General features: G+C 36.7%; 1 protein-coding gene across 2 annotated transcripts in view; it reads left to right on the top strand.

Moving 5' to 3' along the window:
* Nkain3 (sodium/potassium transporting ATPase interacting 3) overlaps nucleotides 1–22,880 on the top strand; it is a 640,303-nt gene that overhangs the window by 276,095 nt on the left and 341,328 nt on the right. The window lies entirely within an intron of this gene.

The raw sequence follows: 22,880 nt of genomic DNA, 5'->3' as shown, positions 1-22,880 counted from the left end.
CTGGGGATCATGATCATTGTGAACCAGATTCAGATGGTATGTTAAGAATCTGCATTTGTAATCTGCTTCCAGGTGACACTGTTTTTGATAATCCACAAGCTACAACTTTTGTTTGCAAAACTTTGTGTTCGAAATGAGATCTTTGCAGCTAGAGATAGAAACACAGCTCAGTTGACTTGCAATCCTCTCCAACAACTCTGTCCACTAGAGACCTACCTGACCTCTTACCCAAACATCAATTTAGTTCCTATGATGGAATAAAGAAGATTGTTGCTTTATTTTTGATAATCACTTTATTGCTTATGACTTCATTGAGCAAATAGAATTAAATCTGAACATTAATAAATGAAGTGGCATCCAGTATTTTATTGTTTGTAATGTCCCTTCTTTTGCTGCACTGCAAATGTAATACTTAGAAGATTTAGTAGGACTGGTAATGTTTAAGACATAGTGACCAATGTGTTGGAATAATTTTGATATGTTACGACCCTGCCAGGACTTAGTTCATCCCTTCCTTGAGCAAGGGGTTAATACTCGCATGGCTTCATAGTTCTCCCTAAGTGTGTGGACATCTCCCTGCTCTAAAGGACAATTCAGATTACATTCAGTCATATGTACCATCAGAATACATCACATCTATAAGTGCCCTTATGGTAGCCAACAAAGCCATCTTTGTTGGAATAAGTAAATGAAATTCTGGTGTTTCAACTCATTAGAATAAAATATACCCAAGAACATAACAACTGTGCAAAAATGTAGCTAGCAAAACTTATATTGTTGGGACCTTGAGATGGCCCGGCATGAAAATACACTTGTTACACAACCCTGGTGAACTGGGTTTGGTCCATAGAATTCATGTAAGGATAGAAGGAGAGAACAAATGCCACAATATTATCGTCTGGCCTCCACATGTGTGCCAGAGCATGTGGCCCCTCATGCGCGCGCGCGCGGGCACACACACACACACACACACACACACACACACACACACACGCATGCACGCACACACACACAGAGGCACACTGCAGTAGTCTCAATGAAAACATACGCCACAAACTCAGTAGTCTCCAGTTTGTGGAGCTGTTTGGGGGAAAATTAGGAGATGTGGTCTTGTTGGAGATGTGTCACTGATGGTGGGCTCTAAGGTCTCAAAAGACCTGTGTCATTCTCTCTCTCCTCTCTCTCTCCCCCCCCCATCTGACTCCAACTTGTGGATCAAGACGTAAGCTTTTAATTCTTACTGTCACCATGCTTTTTTCTCTGTCATCATGCACTCTAAGCCTCTGAAACTGTGATCCCCAAGTTAAGTGTTTTCTTTTATATGTTGCCTGGCCATGATGTTTCATGACAGTAACAGAAAAGTAATTTACACACACACCAACAATAGAATTTTCAAAAATGTATATTAAGTGAAAAAACTTTAACTATTTACATAGTTGTGTTGTTATTTGTATATTTATAAATATAAGTAACACAAATATAGGGGTGACTAAGAAATTATAGATTGTGGCTAGTTTAACATCCTCTTACATTTAATCTTTTATTCATTAGTTTTCAATTAAAACAAAAAAACTACAGTGGATACTGAATTAAAGCCATCGGTGATTATGCTTGCTTCTGTCTGTGCTTAACTGCAACTACTTTCTGTGCAAGTCTTTAGAGAAATAAAAGGTAATCTTTTACAGTGCTTAACAAAATGTTATAAATGAATTCTTTAAATGTTTGTTTGCTTTCATTTTACCTTTAAACTTTATGGTATTCCTACAATTTGGTGAAATTTACAGGGCTCTGAGGGAAAGCACCTGGTTGATGCATTATATCTTTTCTTCATGCATTCACTATACAAAATGAACAATAGGTGGTCAGATGCACTCCTCATCTGATGTGGTGCAAAGAGACCCCAAAATCTTTAACTCTCAACTGAATTTCTTTTAGTTCAGCTGTTCATCGTTGAGCTGGAATATTTCTTTCTAGTTAAAAACCTCTATTATAATCCTATGGAAAATCTAGACTCATGGCCCAAAATCAGTAAATGTGTGGCCTTTTATCTTTCTGTTCCAGGTTCCTGTGTTGGTCTCTGACACCATTGTTCCTTCTGTTTGAGGCACTGCAGATTTCTGTGGCTCAACTATTTGCCTGGCTCTTCTGTGATATCAAGCAGTTGGTGGTCCTCTGTTCTTAAACTTAGACCTTGACACAGATTATAGAACTAGACCTTGACACAGATTATAGAACTAAGATTTTTGTATGTTTAGGTGACGTCCTGTAGGGAATAATGATCTGAAACAAGAAAAACTTCCACCAGGTAGTTACTAAGGAAGCTAAGCTTCTAAACTTCTAAATTCTATGTTCTCACTCTCTCTCTCTCTCTCTCTCTCTCTCTCTCTCTCTCTCTCTCTCTCTCTCTCTCTTTCTCTCTCTCTCTCTGTCTGTCTGTCTGTCTCTCTCACTCTGTGTGTGTGGGGTGGGGTGGGGTGTGTGCTTGCAAGGGTTTGCCTATGCAAGCAAGCATGTGGCAGTAAGAGGTTGATGTCAAGATATTCTATTGATCACTCCTCTGTCTTATCGTTTTTGAGACAAGGTTTATCACTGAGTCTTGGGCCACCAGTGTAGACATGCAGATGTCATGACTACATCTGGGTATTACATAGGTGCTGGGTTTCTAAATTTAGACACTCACGCTAAAGAATCATTTCAAAAATGTTTACCTGGCTTTAATAATTATTTTTAAAAGGATAGACAAGACAGAATGCTGAAAAGAGTGAGAATCAGGGCTTATTGCTTGAGTGTTTGCATGTGCTCTGAACTTACTGCCACTGACTCAACCTACAAAGGCCAAGGTGGCAAAGAGAAAACAACAACTAATGAAACAACAACACTAATGAAAATTAGTGTTATGTGTGAGAAGTTGTTTTGATAACACAGGAAAATCATGTTGTATCTCATGTTCCATTCACAGACTACCAGCTAAATCATTGCAAAAACAAGCCCACCACTTTTTAAGCTTCAACAAAATGTGTTGGCCAAGAAATAAGCAAATCACATGTTTTCTAGAAATTGAGGCATACATGTTCCTATCTAATATCTTGCTGGTCTTGCACATATTCTATACATTCCTGGATTGAGTAATCTGTCTTTGAGGGGCACATTTTACCTAATCTATTTTAAAGGAAAGTGATCGCTGTAATCTCCTTTCTTAGCAATGCTTATTACATGTTTAATAATCTGAGAACCTTGGTCTTTCCGTTGAGTTGCTATGCCTTGTTTCATTAAGGATTTAAAAAAAGAGGATTATCTTCTAACAATGTAAATATTGAATACAATATGTTCTAAATACACTGTTGATATGTATACACATATATAATTATTGGTCTCATATTATTAATCTGATTATGAGCTATATACTTATTGTATCCATTCCAATGTTTTCTGTGTTTGGCTCCTTATGTATGGCTTCCATTCCATATTAAAATTTATTTATGGGGTTCAAGAAATATCTCAGGGGTTCAGAGTACATGGCCCTTCCAGAAGACCTGAATTTTGTTCCCAGGACCCATGTAGAGAGACTCATAGCTTGTAACCTAAACTCTAGTCAATGTGACACTTTCTTCTGGCCTTCAAAAGGCCTACACTTAAGGGATGTTCACAAGCACACACACACACACACACACACACACACAGAGAGAGAGACATACACAAACACAAATCTTTAAAAAGTATTTATCCTAATTAAATTGTAGTTACTAGAAGAAAAATAGTTTTCTGACATCACAAAACCTTTAGACAAATATACTAATTTTACCAGGCTATTCACAACATGGCTCACTATAATCTTTTGTTGGAGATATTATTAATTTATTTACATGAATAATATGCCATAATGCATCCTCTCCAAGCTCAGTTCAACCATAAAGATGCTTGAAGACCAGCCTTGATTCATGTCCATCTTCCATTGTTTTCTTTCTTTTTTATAGATAAAGATTTTTCATTTTTTTTGATAATTTTTAAATTTAAATTTAAAACAAGCTTGTTTACATGTCAATCCCAGTCACTGCACACTCCTGTCCTCCCCTTTTCCCCCCATCAACCCCCATCCCATCCCCTTTCTGCTCCCCAGTTGTCACTCTTCACAGCTGAATGGGAATCTAGTTCTAATTAAGTGCCTGGTGAATGCTGCTACTATGTGAAACAAATGTAAGGAAAGGGAAATATGTCTAAGTTTCTGCTAGTCCCCTGGTTTCTCTACATTGATATGTTAAAATCTCAGTCAATGCTTTGACATGTACACAGACTTCCAGGTGCCAAACAGGCCTTAAGTTATACAGAAGAACTTCTATAAGTGCTGGCCCTGACAAGGCTGCTGTGATAAAAAGGCACCTTTCATTTACAACCGCCACATCCCCATAGGGTACTGTGCCCAAAAGGTGGCAATAAAGCCTGTAGAAGGTGGTTCTGGAGTAAACAATGTTCCACAAGTAAAAAGAGAAAATCACTGCTTTCCTGGCTGGTAGTTCAGAGCTACACAAAGTAGGCCATGCAATTGCAACTGTGCTGACAAATCAATACATGTTGCCATGGAGAGATGGATTATAAGAGGAAAAAACGCATGGTGGTGGTCATGGTGGTGATGATGGAAACATGAAATAAAAAACCCAAATCTCCCTCCATGCAAAAATTACACAGAATTCAACTATTCAAGAAAGAAGGATGTGTGGATACATAGAAGCCTTACGTTAATATTTTCCACATTATTTTAGGATGGTAGTAAAATGATCACATTGTTCTTCTACTTTTCTTTAGTCCAGATTTTCCTCTTCTACATCACTTGCCATCCATTCCTGTACTTTATGAAAGTCATCTTAGTGCTCATTTGTTTACAAAATTAATCATAATTTCAGAGAACATTGTACACATAATATCTTGTTATCTTCCTAAAATTATCATCTTTATTGGAATAAAAGTATTTTTGGAAGATGCTTATTGTCCAATCATATCAAAAATACCATTGTTACTGCCACTAGACAAATGTTGTCATTAAACATATCAGCTGAACAGGGTCCTAGATTTTTAAAACCCTGTGTCTTATGCTGCAGTAAGCAGTTGTATTCTCTGGTATTTTCATGATGAAAATTCGCATATTGTATTTCTTTCTCTATGCAACACACACTAATCTATAGATTCTAGTATTATAATTTATTAATTAACAGTCAGATTTTAATCACTACTATTATAGGAGGTATCTTTTTTCATTTGTCCCACTGTTTATTGTTAAGCAACATTATCACTTGACAGAAAACTAAGTAAGTGTAATTGCCCAATTCAGTTTGAAGTATAGAGCGGGATTTATGTTCATTTCCTGATAAGCCAGAGGAAAAAAAACTGGCTTCCTTGAAAACAGAAAAGTTTCTTGGTAATTTTGTCACAACAATGTAAAATAGAGACAATATTTTGCTTGTTAAAAACACCTTGGAATAATTTCTTTGGAAGCATCATAGAATAATTTCCAGAACATCCCTGTACACTAAAAGCTGTGAATGTTGGACATTGAAAGCTGGGTTAACTAACATGGAACTACATATATTTTAGTTTGAATCTTGATTTCTAAAACTGAAATAATGGGGGGAGAAAAATATTAGTTCTAAAGGAATACCCAAGCTTAGCTAACAAAAGTCCAGTTATATTTGTCCAAACACATGATTGAGGAAAATGTGAATATTCATAAATTTCTCACTTGGGTTTGTAAATTAATTTATCCCACTTTGATCTAAAAAAAAATGATGCTGGATATTAGTTTTTCCAGACATCTGACAAACACATGTGAACATTCAGAAGAAAGGTATTAATAAAATAACGAGAATAAGAAAACCTACCCCCAGTGTTACTTAACTTCACAAGAAGTCACCAAATTCCTGAAAGCTGTCTTTGACTCTGGTCAGCGTGCAGTTTGTGAGGTCTCCAGCCTCCCACTACACATCAGTAGGTTAGTACATTCGGAGCTCCACCATCTCTCTTTTCCTTCCTCACCTTTGGAAGCCACTCACCTTTTACTCTCTGTTTCTCTATTTCATTTTCTCAGCCCTGACATCTAAGTGTGATTGCACAGCATTTTTCTTCTGGTTTGTTCAATTCAGTTAAACATCTCCAGGTTCATACTGGGCTCTGTTCGTGAGGTGAGTATGTTAGTCCCTCATTTCAAACATTTCATGATATACATGTGTATTAAAGTGTGTTGTAACAAACTTTAACTGTGCACAGATATTAAAACATAAAGGACAAAGGAAAACATTCAAAGCCAGAACTATTCAGAAGATGCTAACCCAAAAGCTGCCATGTACATAAGACAGGAGAACAAAAAATATAAAATAACAATAATAAAAAAGCCAGACAGCAGAATGAAAATGTACAATGATGACTGGTAAAACACATAACATGTGAAATAAGCATTAAGTTCATATGAGCAAGGAAATTAAGATGGAAATTAAGATAAGAAAGAAGGAAATGACTAATATATTTTTAAAAGAACTGAGAATAGAAATGTAATAATTTTTAAAAAAACTTAATATACAGGCTTGGCATATTCAAGAAAAGAAGAGAAGTCACAAATAGGAAAATATGTCTGAAGCTTCTAATGCTATTAAGCAGAATGGTGTTAGAGAAAAACTAGCATTAGAAAATTAATTAAGATGCACAGAAGTTAAAAAAATGAGAAATTGTATATTCCTGTGGGAAAGTGGAGACAGAAACAGTAGAATAAGTATAAATGTTAAAAGATGAGATGGCTGAGTTATTTCAAAATTGATGAAAAAAGTCAATCCAGAATAAAATGACACAGATATATGAAGATGCCACAATAAAATCCAACTTCAAATTTTAACTTAAGAAATAAGTTAAGAAAGGAAAGGGAAACTAAGGCAAATAAATACAAGAAGGTAAATTAACAGTTAAAAGAATTCTACCCCACCACAAAGACACTGTATACAATCTTTGAAAGTTCAAATACAGTCAGAATAACAAGGTAAAAGTTTTTAACACCAAGCATGCTGACCTAAGTTCAATTTCCAGGAATCACAAGGTTGAAGAAGAGAAGGGACTTCTACAAGTTATACTCTGACTTCCACACTTAAACACACACACACACACACACACACACACACACACACACACACACACACAAACACACACCACAACTACAACTTATTTTTGTTTGTTTTAATTTTCTTGATTTTACATTCTAACCAACCAAAGCTTTCCCATCTCCACTCTTCCTAGTACCCACTACCCTCCTCCACTAATGAAGAGATTTAAAGACCTAGTAGAGTGTAAAAAATGTGGACAGACTCCCTTCAGAGACAGTCATTGCCTTCTTACCAGCATCATGCTAATCACATTTGTTTAATATTGTGAAGGACATTAAAACATTCTTTTAAATATGAAGGAAATAGTTCAGGTAGTGGTGGTGCAGGGCTTTAATCTCAACACTCAGGAGGCAGAGGCAGAAGGCTCTCTGGAGTTTGAGGCCAGCCTGGTCTACAGAGCAAATTCCCGGAAAGGCTCCAAAACTACACAGAGAAACACTGTCATAAAAATCAAAACAACAACAACAACAAAAAATGAAGTAAATAAGAAATTGTCTAGTGAAATATAATTGAACTTGACAATAAGGAATCTATTTTAACAATTTTTAAAGTAAAATTTTAAGAGGAAAGACGCCTACCCAGAAAAAATGTCCTAAGAGACAATAAAAAATGATAAGCAAGACAGTTATATATATATATATATATATATATATATATATATATGTGTGTGTGTGTGTGTGTGTGTGTGTATGTATATATATATATCATGCAAATAATTTATATAAATAAAACATTAACAGCATGAATTAAACTACTTATTTTGGGTAGTATATTGGTCCAAGATTATTGTATTTGTTTAGGAAGAATAACAACAGCAACAATTTTAGGGATTGATAATTGATAATTTCTGTACAATTACTGTTGTATCTTAAGCATCTTTTTAAGGAAAGTAAAATATACTTTTGGCAAGGCAGAAAATTTAGTAGGAAATGTTATCAATTCAGAAGGCAAAAAAAAAAAAAAAAGAAAAGAAAAGAAAAGAAAAAAAACTGGAAATGTGTAGTTTACCAGTTTTGAGGGAGCTTATTTCTTTTTTTTTAATTAAATTTTTATTTAAATTAAAAACAATAATATTTTACATACCAATCCCTGTTCCCTCTCCCCCCATCCTCCCATGCCCACCAGCAACCCTCATCCCAACCACAACCACTCTCTAGGGAGGGAGAGGCCTCCCATGGAGGAATCATCAAAGTCTGTCATGTCATTTGAAGCAGGACCTAGGCCCTCCCCCTGTACCTAGGCTGGCGGAATATCCCTCCATATGGTATGGGCTCCAAAAATCTATTCATACATTAGGGATAAATACTGGTTCCATTCCCAAAGGCCCTATAGACTGCCCAGGCCTCCTAACTGATACCCACGTTCAGGGGGTCTGAGTCAGTTATACACTGGTTTCCCAGCTGTCAGACTGGGGTCTAAGAGATTCTACTTGTTCAGGTTAACTGTTTCTGTGGGTTTCTCCAGCCTAGTCATGACCCCTTTGCTCGTCACTCCTTCCTCTCTACAACTGGATTTCAGGAGTTTGGCTCAGGGCTTGGCTATTAATATCTGCTTGAGTCTCCATAAGCTACTGGATGAAGGCTCTAGGATGGCATTTTAGGTAGTCATCAATTTCATTATAGGGAAAGGACATTTAAGGTAACCTCTCCACTATTGCTTTGATTCTTGGGTTTATCCTTGTGGATTCCTTGGAATTTTCCTAGTACCAGATTCCTCTTGAAACCTATATAATGGCTTCCTCTGTTAAGATATCGCTTTTCTTGCTCTCCTCTATTCCTCCCCGAACTCGATCTTCCTGATCCCTCGTGTTCTCCTCCCCCCATTCTACCCTCATCTTTCTCCTAACTCCCACCCCATCCCCACCCACAGTGTGCTCCCAATTTACTCAGGAAATCTTTTCCCTTTCCCCTTTTCTTGGGGAACGTTTAAGTCTCTCTTAGGAGCCTCCTTGTTTCCTAGATGGATTGCAGGCTGGCTATCCTTTGCTCTAGATCTAATATCCACTTATAGATGAGTACATATAATCCTTATCTTTCTGTCTGGGTTACCTCACTCAGGATGGTTTCTTGTAGTTCCATCCATTTGCTTGTAATTTCAAAATTTCTGTTACATTTTTTTTTCACCAAATACAGAAGAAAAGAATACATCCTTAAAGAGTACATTCTTAAGAAATATAGTCTTTAAAAATAGATTCTGTCTTAAAGAATACACTCTTAAGGAATGCAGTCTTAAAGAATACAATTTGATTAGAATAATTTCAATTCTTTTTTAATTCACTGAGTTTTAGTTATGTCCCTAAATATGTTACAGCTAGGGATTTGCTCAATATTAAATTGAAAAACTTGGGGACTCTGTTGTTTCTGGGTTCAATGTCCTCAAGGATTGACTCGATCCTGCTGTTTCGTTACATTGTTGGCTTTATTTGCTATTCTTACAGATTTTATGCATATTTCTGGGGTCTCTTTGCTAAGAGAAGGATGTTAAAATGCCTCATTCAAATTTCTCCTGTTTTATTCTATGTATTTTCTACTCTTGATTTTTGTTCATGTATTTTCTTTATGGATTAACACTTATGTAATAAAATACTATCTGTCTGTGTCTCCAGCCATTTTCTTTGGGCTAAGATATAATTTATTTAATCCTAATATTGTCAGTGTGCCTTCTTTTGGTCAATGTTTGCATAGTACAATTATTCTTATCCTTTTATTTCAATCTACTTGTATTTATCTGAAGTGAATTTCTTGTTATTTGCATACAAAAGGGTCATGTTTTTAAGCCTCTCTGCTAATTTCTGTTAATTGGTGTATAGACAAATTATATCTAATATTATTCTTGTTTCACTGAGGTTTAAGTCAAACTTTTTGACATTTGTGTTGGTTTTTACTTTTATCTTTATTTTCTTTTACTTTCATGTGAGTTATACAATTTCAAATTTCTATCTTTACTAACAGAGAATAGAAAATTAATCTAAGCCTTTAGGAAAATGTCATACTGTATTTTGAACAATCTTGGTGTAGAAACCTGAGTGAGGTTCACTCTCATACCACTTCCAAATTTTTATGTGTATCCTATATAGCTGCAAAAATATAAAAATGCCAACTTCATACATTTCCTAAGATTGATGAGGTGCCATTTATAATGCTAATGCTACCACAAAATAGGTAATAGACAAACAGTACCTCTCCATTATTCTCCTACTTCTACCAGAAATCAAAGAAGATTTGTGAAAGCATTCTTTATTTTCAAAATGTAAGACTCAAAAATTGTGAAAGAGTCATTATCCTTGTAAAGTATTTTACAAATATGAATTCTTACTCAAACCAATTGTGCCACCCAGTCAAAGATTTCTGACCTTCAACAATTAATAATAATTAATTTTTTGCTATATAATTAAAGTGGCCATCATTGGGTTATACCAATTGAGATTAATGCAGAAGTGTTTTAGCCAATGCCTTGTGTAAAGAGACATTTCAGTGGACAGATCAGGGCTAAATCTGCCCAAATATATATGAGCATGGTTGCTAGGGTAAGGAGAAAGGGCTTAGCTCCTTACTTGTAACCACAACTCTCACAGAAAAATAAAATAACACTTCAAAATATAAAGTTTTAGAGGGATTGACAAATTCATCAATGATTCCAGAGAATAGTACCTTTTAGTACATGCTCAGTCCTGAAAGATTTCACAAAGAAATTTTCCATATTCTCTGGTAAATTAGTTGCCCTTGCTTACTATCTGGTTTTTCAAAAACAATCCAAGAGATGCAGACTCAGGTTATGAATAGTGTCTACCCCTATAACCAATGTAGCTGCATCAGGGTTAAAAAATTAGTACTTTAGCCTCCTGTACAAAGTAAATCTATTTAAACTCTTTTTATACCCCCTACACACATAATTTAGGAAGTGAAAGGAGAACTCTGATAGCTACAATAGCAACTAACCTGGAAGGGTATGTGCAATAGTGTCATGAATATTATGGAAATAGCCAATCATCTTCTGATTAAATTGGGGCCTACTCTGTGGGCAGTGTAAGGGAGTTCCCAAAGTACCAATAAAAGAATATCTTATATTTACTTGGGGAACACTCAACAATATAAAGGTAGAAATCCTCAAAGGTTGCCTCCCTGGAGGCAGAGGATGCTGCAATCCAATCTCTGAGTACCACTCCAGAGAACATGAAAGCCAGAGAGCACACAACCTTGTAATTCAGCTTTTAGGTTGTCACTTAGGCAGGCAAGCTGTAAGGCACGACTTGCTGCTCCAAAACACATTGGCTAAACAGAATGAAATCCCACAACAGGTGTATGAACTTCTCAAACAATAAATTAAATTAGTGTTAGTCACAATTCATCTCTTGTCACGAGGAAAGATCTAGAAGACAGAACATAATAATAGCTTTTTCATTATTCACCTTCTTTCTATAACTGTATTTGAGAAACTGGAGAGCTAATAGTTTGGTCAAGCTTTGCTGGTTGAGAAACAATTTACTGGCCCCAACATACTATCATAGTGAGAGAAATGGATTCACTGTATCCCATAAGGCTTAGCAAGCAAAGACACTCAGGTCCAGTTGACAAGGATCTTATCATCAAGGTTGGTAATCAGTTAACAATGAATGTAAAGAAAAAGGTACAATATAAGGTTACCTAAGATATACCCCAAATGCTACCTGAAGTTTCCACCAGGTCTATACCCAGGGACATAGTGTGTTTCTTGTTGGTGATTGTAGTTCACTGTAACTGCTAGAAGTTTACCTTCCCTGAATTATAGGAGCACAAATAAGATATTGAAACAGGAACCTTAAAGTAGTAAAAAAGATACAGACACACGCACACACACACACACACACACAACTAAAGAAAGGTAAACTACTGATATTATCCACTTGCACTTCATCAATTGTTTATTGCTTAAATAATACAAATATCATACATTATATTTTAAACTTAGAATCATTTCCAGATTGCATAGCCCAGCCTTAATACAAGGGGAGGTAGTTAGTCCTACTGCAACTTGATATGCCATATTTGTTGATACCCATGGGAGGCCTGCCCCTCTTTGAACAGAAAGAGAGGAGCAGTGGATTGGGGTGGTACAGAGGGAGGTGGAGAGGAGGGAATGGGAAGAGAAAGAGAGGGATAACTGCAGTCCAGTCTGAGTGTTAAAATAAGCTTAAAAGAAAAAGAAAAGAATCACTTCTCTGTAACAAAGCATTTTAACATAACTAAAATTTGCATTTTTCTATGCTGTATTTAAAGGGGAAATGTGATGTCATTCTGAAGCAGAGCACAACTCTTCAGATATGAAGGGGATGTTTAGAGAATTCTTGTGAGTGGTCTCGCCTACAAATAAAAATAAGAAAGGGCTTTGAAAGAAACTTCGCCTGTAACCCTCTTTTCCAGCTCATGCTGGGCTGCCATTTATGTAACACCATTGTGGAAATCTTAAATGCCATAGTAGGCATGTCCTGTCAGCTGTTTGTAGGACTGTATAGGTCAGCCAGCCCAGGGGTTCACCGTTAGTACTCTCAAGTCCATTATGGTTCCACTGGAGGGTGGAAATTCAATCTTCGATCACTGTTCTATAACAAATTGCTGTGTTGGGCTTTTTCTGACTTGAGCTATTCATGCACAATAGCTGCATTTCTTAAGGTCAACTTGTTTGGCTGTTAGGGTTTAAGTTGGCAGATTTAGAATGTGGGAAATTTTGCAGCAGGGACATAGTTCTTGGAAGTGGAGTCAAATGCTGTAAATGACCATCTTTAGAGACCAAGTGACTTCTTTGGGCAAACATCAAGAAATTAATTATCCAGGATATCGATTTGTAGAAGATCTAGGGTGAGAGACTTCCTCCCTTATTTTTTTTTAGCAGCATTCTTTGTTTTATGCCTGTTTTTTTTTACTTCATTGTTTTTAGAAAAAAAGTGTCAAAACCATTCTCCTAGACTATTTATAAGATGGAATATTGTTAAAGCTAACTTAATTGTGAAAATTTCCTATCCCATCATCGTATCTCACAGCTTGAAATCCCATGTATTTTATTAAGCTAACTGGATAGGTAGCAGAGAATTTGGGAGCAAAAGAATTCCTGGTTATGAAAATACCAAAATGTATGTTTAGCAGGCTTTAGGTTTCTTTTGCGGATATTTAGTATCCAACTCTTACCTGGTTTTGAAGTAACTCTAGTTATATTTTTGCTTAACTCACATGTAAACTACCTGAATTTTCTGTGGCCAGCTAGCAGACAGGGAGAAGAGGATTTACATGCAGAGTATTCAACATAAATGAAATGTTCAAAGCTGCTTGCTTGAAGGCACCCTCCAAGTGTGGGAACCTTAGGAGGATAATCAGAACTTGGTTTAATTTGACTTTAGTCAAAGGATGAGGATCTCTCAGATGGAATCTGGAATCTGATGCTGTACAGACTCTCCAGGAAGGAATGCAGATACAGGAAATACGTCTTCATACAGTGAACAAATGTCCCACAAACAGCTTAGGTTACATCTTCTCGCAGCTGCTGATTGTGCTGCTGATTATAATGTTGTCTTTTTTGGTCCAAGTCTTTCTTCAATTGGATAGCCAATTCCTCTGGCTATCGTACATAAGATTAGAACACTTTCATACATGGGATACGGGTATTTCCTGACGCATATGTTGCTATGAAACTACAATATCCAAGAACTGTATCCTTTATTATATTTTCAATACCTGCAGTGAAAAGCCTCAAAGTCTTTAGCCAAGCATAGCTACTCTCAAGTTTCCCCTAATGAGTAACTTTCCACAGTATGTGCTCATCATGAGTGTTTTTACAAAATAAGTCTTGACCCATTGAATGTTAGGAAATCATTCTGGGGTGCATACAGTGCATATATATATATACAAGCAAAACATTCATATACATAAAATAACACAATGAAATAAAAATGTCTAAAAGATAACAGTTTGAAATAAATGGTAATCTAGATTTTGAAACAGTGTAACTGATAGCTCACTTCTAGACACTGTATTCACAATATTGTTTTACAACTTGTTCTGTCAAGGTAAATTCCAGAAATGGAATTTAATTTAGTGTCTCTAGAAGAGAATATTTTAAAGAAAGAACTTAAAAGGCTTATCAGCTATTTCTTGGATCTCGGAATGGGCTTCTTTTTCCCATAGTAAATTTCCTGCCCTAATTCTTCTATGCTGGAAAACTGTACAGAACCTTGAGAATCCCACACAACAGCAGCTTTCTTACAAGGATGTCTAGGAAATTTTAGTCTGACAGGCAGAAAGTCCAATCATGTCTTCTTTTCTCCTTTACTAATCTAAGCTCCACCCCTGCTGTAGTGCTTGTAATATTTTATTATAATTACTCAATTCAAACCATTCCTCCCCACTAGAGCCTGGGAGTTAACTACTCAAGGCCAACAGCTCTGTCATTCATAGTTGTATCTCTATAGTAAGTGTTTAGTGGTACTGTTGAATAAATAAATAAACAAGAAAAATACATTAAGTTTTAAGTTCATAATACCTAGTCTGGAAAGAAATATCTAATTATAGTATAACAGTTCTATTCAAAATGAATTTAAATACCTTATGCTTATCTCTCAATCTTTCTACATTATACTCATCATTACTATAATTATATGTTGTGTTAAATATATTATACATAAATTTCCACATCGTGAAATCAGCCTGTATCAGGTGACTTCTATAATGCCTCCTGTTCTAGTTTACTGCCTGTTGCTGCAATAAATATTCTGATTAAAACTGTCTTGAGAGGAAATAGTTTATTTCATCTTATTCATTATAGCCTTACACCCATTAAAACAATGACAGAAACTCAAGGCAGGAACCTAAAGTCAGAGACAGAAGCAGAAAGAAGCTGGGAAAGAATGTTAATTATTGTTTGACCCCCATGGCTTGCTCAGCTAGCTTGTTTCCTTATATGAAAGGACCAAGTGCCCAGGGGAGGCACGACATGGAGTAAATGTGCCTTCCCACATCATTCATTGGTCAAGGAAATGTACCAAGATATGCTCATAGGCCAGTCTAATAGAAGCAATTCCTCAACTGAAATGTCCTCTTCCAAGGTTATTTTAATGTATGCCAACTTGACAAAAACTACCTAGCACACCTCTCATCAGTTACCCTGCACACAAGAGAGTAGTTAAAACTTCTCTACCACCTGATTTATGTAGAATCAGTTGCTTGAATTTAATTGCTATTAATAGACTGAAAGTAAAACTTGCTACATAAGTGATGTGTGCTCCTGTTGATCATTGAATATACCTAGACAATTCTAAGAATTTTTTTTCCATTATTGACATGAAGTGCTTTACTTAAGACAAAGAATAAGGACTTAACCGGTATTTTAATTTCAAAATCACTTAGTCTTTCAGTGTCCATGGTTCAACTAGCTTCAAATGGAAAATATAGGGAAAGAAATGGTGGCATTATTGTTTGATTCAGTATAACAAGTATCTGTGCAGTATCTGAGTGTTGTAACTAATTTAGAGAGAATTTACTGTCAGCTGCAGGATGTGTACAGATTACATGCAAAAATATGCAATTCTACATATGCCGATTAAGAAGCTAAGCTTCTTATTGGCTAGCTCTCTCTTAATTATTTACCCATTTCTGCTAATCTATGTATCTCCATGTAGTTTTAGTTTACTGGAGAATGCCCAACATCCCATCTTCTTGGTAGCTACATGGTGTCTCCCTCTCACAACTCCCTCTCTGTGTCCTCTTCCCAGCATTCCTAGTCTGGTAGCCCTGCCTATAGTTCCTTCCTTGCTACTGACATTGGGAAATTTAAGTACTTGTCCCTTACAGCTCTCTTCTCCCCACCAAGCTGTAGAACTTCCCTGCAAACAAGGGTGAACAAACAAGGTTGTTTTCAGAACTCGGGTGTGCAGTGCTGGTGCCTTGACCCCTGGTATGGGTGGTGCATGATTTCCTCCTATGCTTAACCCATCCCCTGGCTTGGGTATATAAGCCCATTATTCTCTGTAATAAATGGCAGCAGCTTCTTCTTCACATCTTGTGGTGGTCTGTTAAGTGTTGCAGCAAGTGGAGGTCCCACTGAGATTTGGAAAGTGAGGAATTATGGACTGGATCACTCTGTAGCTGGCAGGAGCACATTGGGTTAAACAAGGTACATCCAACAGTATGGGAATTACTTCAAGTAAGAATGAAATGAAGGATAAAATAATAGAACTTTTAAAACATCAGGGAACAGAAATTAAAAGTAAAGCTGCAGACACCATAGAGAAAGTTAGTCCTTGGTTTGTCACCAGGGGAGGACTTAATGTTTCAGATTGGGAACAAATGAAATCAGACCTACAGAAGAAGCTACATAAAGAGGGTCTTGACAGCGTTCCGATATCCACTTTCTCTTTGTGGAGGTTAGTCAAAGATGCCTTACTAACAGACAAAGTTAAAGTGAAAAAACAACTAGAGATAACTAAGGAGACTTTTAGAGAGGTCCAATAGGAAGAAACTAGACAAAAAGTAACAATTAGATCCCCAGTAAAGAGAATGATACAAAAAAGATTAACATCTTCTCAGTCTGATTCGGAGGACTCAGAGGAGAAAACTTTAATAAAGGAAATTGAAGAACTCTGGGATAAATGGCGTTGTCATAAAAACAAAACAAACAACAACAACAACAAAAGACAAAACAAAACTCATAGGGGACATAGTCATGAGGGTCTTTCTTCAGATAAGGGAGATGAGAAAATAGCAACAACTGTTAAAATAAATGCTACTGGATTAATCCAAATTATAGATTTTTATAATGCCTTGACTTCAAAATTTAAATCTGAGGACAGGCTACTGGGGAAGCTACTGGTGGGCAATGCCCACCACTAGCAGGAAACAGAAAATAAAAAGCTGTGGATTCTTTCCAGACTAATATGGTTTGATCAAGCAAGACTCTGTGAAACAGTGTTGCAGGTGACCCAACATTCAGAACAGCTGGGACAAGGCAGCCTTGCAGACTACCGCCAGGATTTCTGCATCTTCTTAGGATTCCCATGGCAGCACCCACCACTAACAGGAAACAGTTTGAAAGAATGATGCCAAAATTCCCAAATATTGTTTATAGAGCAAAGTGTCTGAAAAGGGGGTTTTAGAAACAAAATTAGTAAAATTTCATGTCCCATGTGGGGGAATGGGTACAGCATTGATCAGGGTCTATTACGTTAAACCTACCGGGGTCCTGGATATCAGTGCCTATATCCGGATTCTGCAACAAGTACAATAGACAGGCAAGTGTCACCTAACAGGCACTCATAGCCTTGGCAGTGTAACCTGAATCAGCCTAAGTGTGGCTGCAGATGCTGGCGAAGCAATAACCAATGACAGTCGAAACAATATAGTGAGACTCTGTTCCAAAAAGAAAAAAACAATACAAAACAAAAAACCGTCTACGAGACCAGGGATGTTTCCCTCGTGCATGGAAGGATTTTGGGAGTATATTCCCCATGAAGGGACACTCCCTTAACCTAGAGACAGGAGGGAGGGCCTAGGCCATACTCCAAATGACTTCAATGATCCCTCCTGGAAGGCCTCACCCTCCCTGTGGAGTGGGTGGGGAATGGGATGGGAGGGGTCGGGGGACATGGGAGGGATTGATATGTAAAATAAGAAAAAAATATTAATAAAAGTAAAAAGACAACAACAAAACAAAACAACAACATTGACATTCAACAAATCGCTTTGTTTTGTTTTGTATTGTGGTGAAATACTATTCTGTTTACCTGAAACATAATCCTTCATTATTTAAATGTAAGAGTTCAAAAACTTCATTCCATTTCCCTGAAATGCAGGGACTCCTCAAAACTCAAGATACGTTTCTAAGTGTGCTAGACACACATATTTCACCTACCTGTGATGGATCAAGAACAATGCAGAAAACTACCCATCTTTAAGGATCATTCTTTTCTCAGAATTCTACTTCCTCACTGTCTAGCTGTTATGTACAACACTGATAACCATGATGCTACAAGATAGGACTGTAACAATATCCTAGCAACAAGAACTGCAAATACATATCAGTGAGTAAGTTTTTTATGTCCATGCTTCATAATCTGGGTTTGGTTCCCAGAACTCACATGCTGAAAGAAATAAGAAAAGTTAAAACTCAATACTAGAAAATAATTATCAGTGCAAATGTTATGGATTATTTTATAGACATGGAAAACATCTCCAAATTCTAGCTTATCACATGTGACGACAATCTGAATAGGTCACATCTATGTGCACAGAAACTGTGGGTCACCCTTATGGAGCTTGGAAGTCTCTTAGGTGTTTAGTGGAGAGACAATTTTTCAAGCAAAGGAAGTATTAGTGAAGCTGGGGGGTGCCATGAACTTAGCATGTATCAAGTAATCCATGGCTTTGAAACAGCCTCAAGGACATGATTTCATTAATAAAGATGTTAATTGTAGTCATTAAATCATCCCTTTAAAGGGATCCTTTGTGATTACAGAATACTTACCCCATGAATTCTTAAGGTAAAAGTTTCCTCCATGCACTGGCAGCAGTTGTAAAATGTGCTTTCAAAGACCGTGGACATAAAAGGTCCCCTCTCTCTTCTGAAAACCACTCATCAATGCTGTCAGATTTTTTTTTTAATTTTAACATTTAGAAGAGACAATTAAATTAAAGAATATGAGATAAAAATGAACAAGTCAAAGATAACTTCAACTGGATTTTATAGCCCTCAGGTGTCGTCTTAGAAAGAAAGAAAGAAAGAAAGAAAGAAAGAAAGAAAGAAAGAAAGAAAGAAAGAAAGGAAGGAAGGAAGGAAGGAAGAAAGGAAAGAAGGTAGGAAGGGAAAGAAAGAGAAGAGTGAGGGAAGGAGAGAGGGAGGGAGAGAAGGTGGGGTGCAGGGAGGGAGGGTTTCCTTCTGCTATCTCGTCTGGATGCAATCATATTGTAAGGGCCCAGACTAGAAAAATGTCCAGAAACCTGATGGTATTCTGGAGATCTCACAGGTCTTCATCTAAAAGTAATTAAGTTTCATATTATGAACAATATTATAAGAAATTCTTCAAGATACCAGGTGAAGGGTTAATGGCAATGTGTGAATCTTTAAGACATTAGGACTTGGTGTCTTTTATTTAAATTTTGATTGCTTTTAATTTTTACCTGATTAGGGAAAGAAGTATACCCATATTCAATCATACTCTATTTAGCTCCCTTGTTATTTCCCACCTTAACTTCCACCTAGACATGACTCACCTGTGAGTGTTGTTAATTTGGGGAAAGGCTAGTGGTTACTCTTTTATTTCAGTTGAATGAGTACTTAGTTTTTCTTTCTAGAAGGTTCTTATTGCTTTTATACTTGCTTGATTTCTCCCACTTTACTTAGTTATCAGGCTTTCCACTTGCCTCGTTCCCTCTCTTTTCTGCTGTGGCTTTAGACCTTTGTGAGTGTCCTGACCATCCCCTACTTCCTGCTGCTCCTACCCCTTACCCTGATGCTCTCCTGTGGACTGGGTTGCTTTTGTGTGTGGCATTCTACACAAGTGGCAACTGGCTGTCCTTGTTCTACTGAGACACAACCACTGTTTCTAAAGTGCTGTTTTTACACGATGATGTGCATGCAAATGTTCAAAATTAAATTCTCAAAACACGAAAAGGAATGCTGATTGTAGCATTGTACAATTTCCATGTTGTAAACGTTCCCTTCCCGGTGAACATCAAGTTTTGAATTTGATATCAGAAGTTGAATGACTTCAGATTGGGCAAGAGATTAGCATGGTTCATGTTTCCAGCAAGAGCCTGGGGCTCCATTATACCACTGAAAGTAGCACTTCTAAAGCATAGTCCCACTTAGTTACCAAGAAAACTAAGAGACGTACATATTACTTCATTTCACTTAGTGACTGTGAATCATTACTGTCAAGTCTTAGGTACTTCAAGAGATTATGACATTCAGAGAGAATATTTTTGTTGGTGAACTAAATAAAGACAGTAGTTAGACATGATTATTAGAAAAACGGGGTTATTTTATTTTTAAAGTTTTTCTGTTGTTGATTTTCAACATACACAAGTCTCAGTTTCATAGTCAACATAGTTGTAACAGCAGTTCTGTGGTGATACAACCCTATGCCTATGTTTTGTTTATCTATTTGTGTATTTTGAGACTATGTAGCCAAAGCTTGCCTCCAACTTGCAACCCCTAGCCCCTGTCTCCTAAATGATAGAAATACAGATGTACAGTGTCACACCAGCGTCTGCCTGTTTTCAAAAGGATTTTATTTGTACTTTTTTTCAACCCATCTCAAATACATTAGTTAAGTGCTCAGAAAATAGGTGCTAATAGAGATAGAGCATCTAGATTGAACGCAACAGATTTCTAAAAATTATCATTAATTTGGCTGCCTTTATGATGTTTTTCTTCATATCATGAAAGTGAATAGTAACCATGTGTTATCTGACTGCAGAGAAGGGAGTTTTTCTGTTTGAAAAGTTCACTTTAAAGGTTCCTGTGATGCATGACAGCTATGAAATAGGGTTTCTGTTCCAGAATGAATTGCCTGTGGCTGCTCTTCTGGGTTGCTTTATTCTGAGCCTATGTGTCCTATTTGAACATAAAAACAGTGCATATTTATATCTCTGATGGGCCAATAAATAAAATGTTGCTTCTTTAAGGGGAAGTTTCCTGGGAACTAATTAAAGTCGGCCGCAGAGAAAAGCAGAGATTGAGAATATGTTCCAGCATCTTCCATCGCTAGTTTATTCTGTGCTTGGGTGTTTCTGCACATTTGTGCTTGCAGGAAGTGGTGACAATACATTTCATAGTCAGGATGCACCTGTAAAAGCCTTGTAGCTGTAGTGTTCTCTGTCTCTGTCTCTGTCTCTGTCTCTGTCTCTCTCTCTCTCTCTCTCTCTCTCTTCACAGCTTAAAATCCCCTTATTGAACAGAGGACTTTTCTTTATGTACAAGGAAATTAAACTTATTCAGGCACAAAGCTGCTGCATAAGTAGAAAAATACCTAGGGTGCCATTTGCATTTTAAAGATTCACTTTCTACTGCTATCAATATGGCTAATTGCCGACTCATTTTATTAGAATTACTATTTTATCAAATGAAATCTAGAAAATGATCCCCATCACATAAGATTAGTGTCCAAATATGGCAGGTGGGACTATAAAATTTCTAGATTTAAAATACAAGAAGTACCATTTGTATGTGGTAATGATATTGCCTGTGTTCACTGGACTCTCTAAAATTCACTGTTTGATAATCAATTGTTAAGTATGTAGTTTGACTCATTGGAAAATTGCTTTAAAATGTAATTTTGTATAATGCAAACATAATTTTCTATGGCATTTCTAAAATTGTTATGGTACCATAATTTTTATTAGGGTATTCAACAAGGAAGGATTTTACCTAATCTGAACATTAGTGTATAATTTAGCAAAGGTTCAAAGAACCCTTTCATTCCAGTTTTGCATTAGGTTCATAGTCTTAGTTTAACTAAATAACTAGGAATCATATTGAGAAAGTGTTTATCTGGCATCAATGTCTATGCCCCAAAGATAAAAGAAAGCAAATAGATTCAATATAATATAGGAGCTATTCTTTCTGTCATTGTAATAAAATCCTCCGCCCCACAAAAAAAATCAGCTAAAGGAAGAAAGCTTTGTTTTGCTCATACCTTTGAATGCTGTAGTCCGTGACCAATTGGTTCTTGCTCAGGCCTCTGACAAGACTAAGCACTATGGTATGGAGCTGACCACATCAAGGCAGCAAAGAACCAAAGAGGGCAGACAAAATGTATATATCAAAATTATATCCCCCAATGACCTACTTGCTCCAGTATTAACTCGCCCTTATAGTTTCCAAATAATCCATTAAATCATGAAATTAGTCCACAGTCCAGGTGAACTCACTTCACCTACCAATTGCCCATCTCTGACAATGTTGAATGGGCAACAAGCTTTGGGGGTATTCTTCCTATACAAACCGTAATTGTTTATATATAAGTCATACAGGAAGTTAACTGTTTGTTTTGCTTTGTTCCAATTCAATACCAGTTGTTTTATTGCAAACCTGAAGCTAGTGTTCTTAAGTATGTTGTACTAAACTAACCACTTGCTTGAAAATAGTGATTTATTTAAGGCACATCCTATGCCTAGAATTTTTTTTCTGTAGACAATAATTTAAGAAGTGTGTATATCTATATCACAATCTGGGATAGGTTTAAAATGCATACTTGAATCAGAAAATTCAAAGTTATTTTACAATATTTTCTGAGGAAAACTACATGGATAATTAGAAATGCCTGGTCTTAGCTTAGGCTTGTTTCTAGCTAGATATGTTCACCTTAAACTAACCCATTTCTATCACACTCTGTGCTGCCCTGAGGCTTGATTACCTCACCTACTTGCTGTCCATCCATGTCTGGCTAGAAGGTTCCCCTTTGCGCTTTGCCTGCCAGCCCTGCCAACCCGCTCCCCTCTCCCTAGCTATTGGCCCTTCTACTTTTTATTAGATCAATCAGGTTTCTTAGGCAGACAAGGTGAAACAGCAACACATCTTTACATAGTCAAACAACAATTTTGCAACAAACAAACACTCTATTCCACAACACATGACCTCTCAGCTTGATCACATAAAAGAAAGGAAGAGAGGAGGGAGAAAAGAAAGAGGGGAAAAATTCTACAAGCATGATTGCAATTGAATATGCAGATTCTGGTAACTGGGAGTAAATGATGAAAATGGTGTAATGGAGTCTGGATCACC

The sequence above is a fragment of the Phodopus roborovskii genome, unplaced genomic scaffold (assembly GCF_943737965.1).
Source record: "Phodopus roborovskii unplaced genomic scaffold, PHOROB, whole genome shotgun sequence".
NCBI lineage: Eukaryota > Metazoa > Chordata > Mammalia > Rodentia > Cricetidae > Phodopus > Phodopus roborovskii.
The sequence above is the reverse complement of the archived record's forward strand: the minus strand, read 5'-3'. Positions and strand labels throughout refer to the sequence as shown.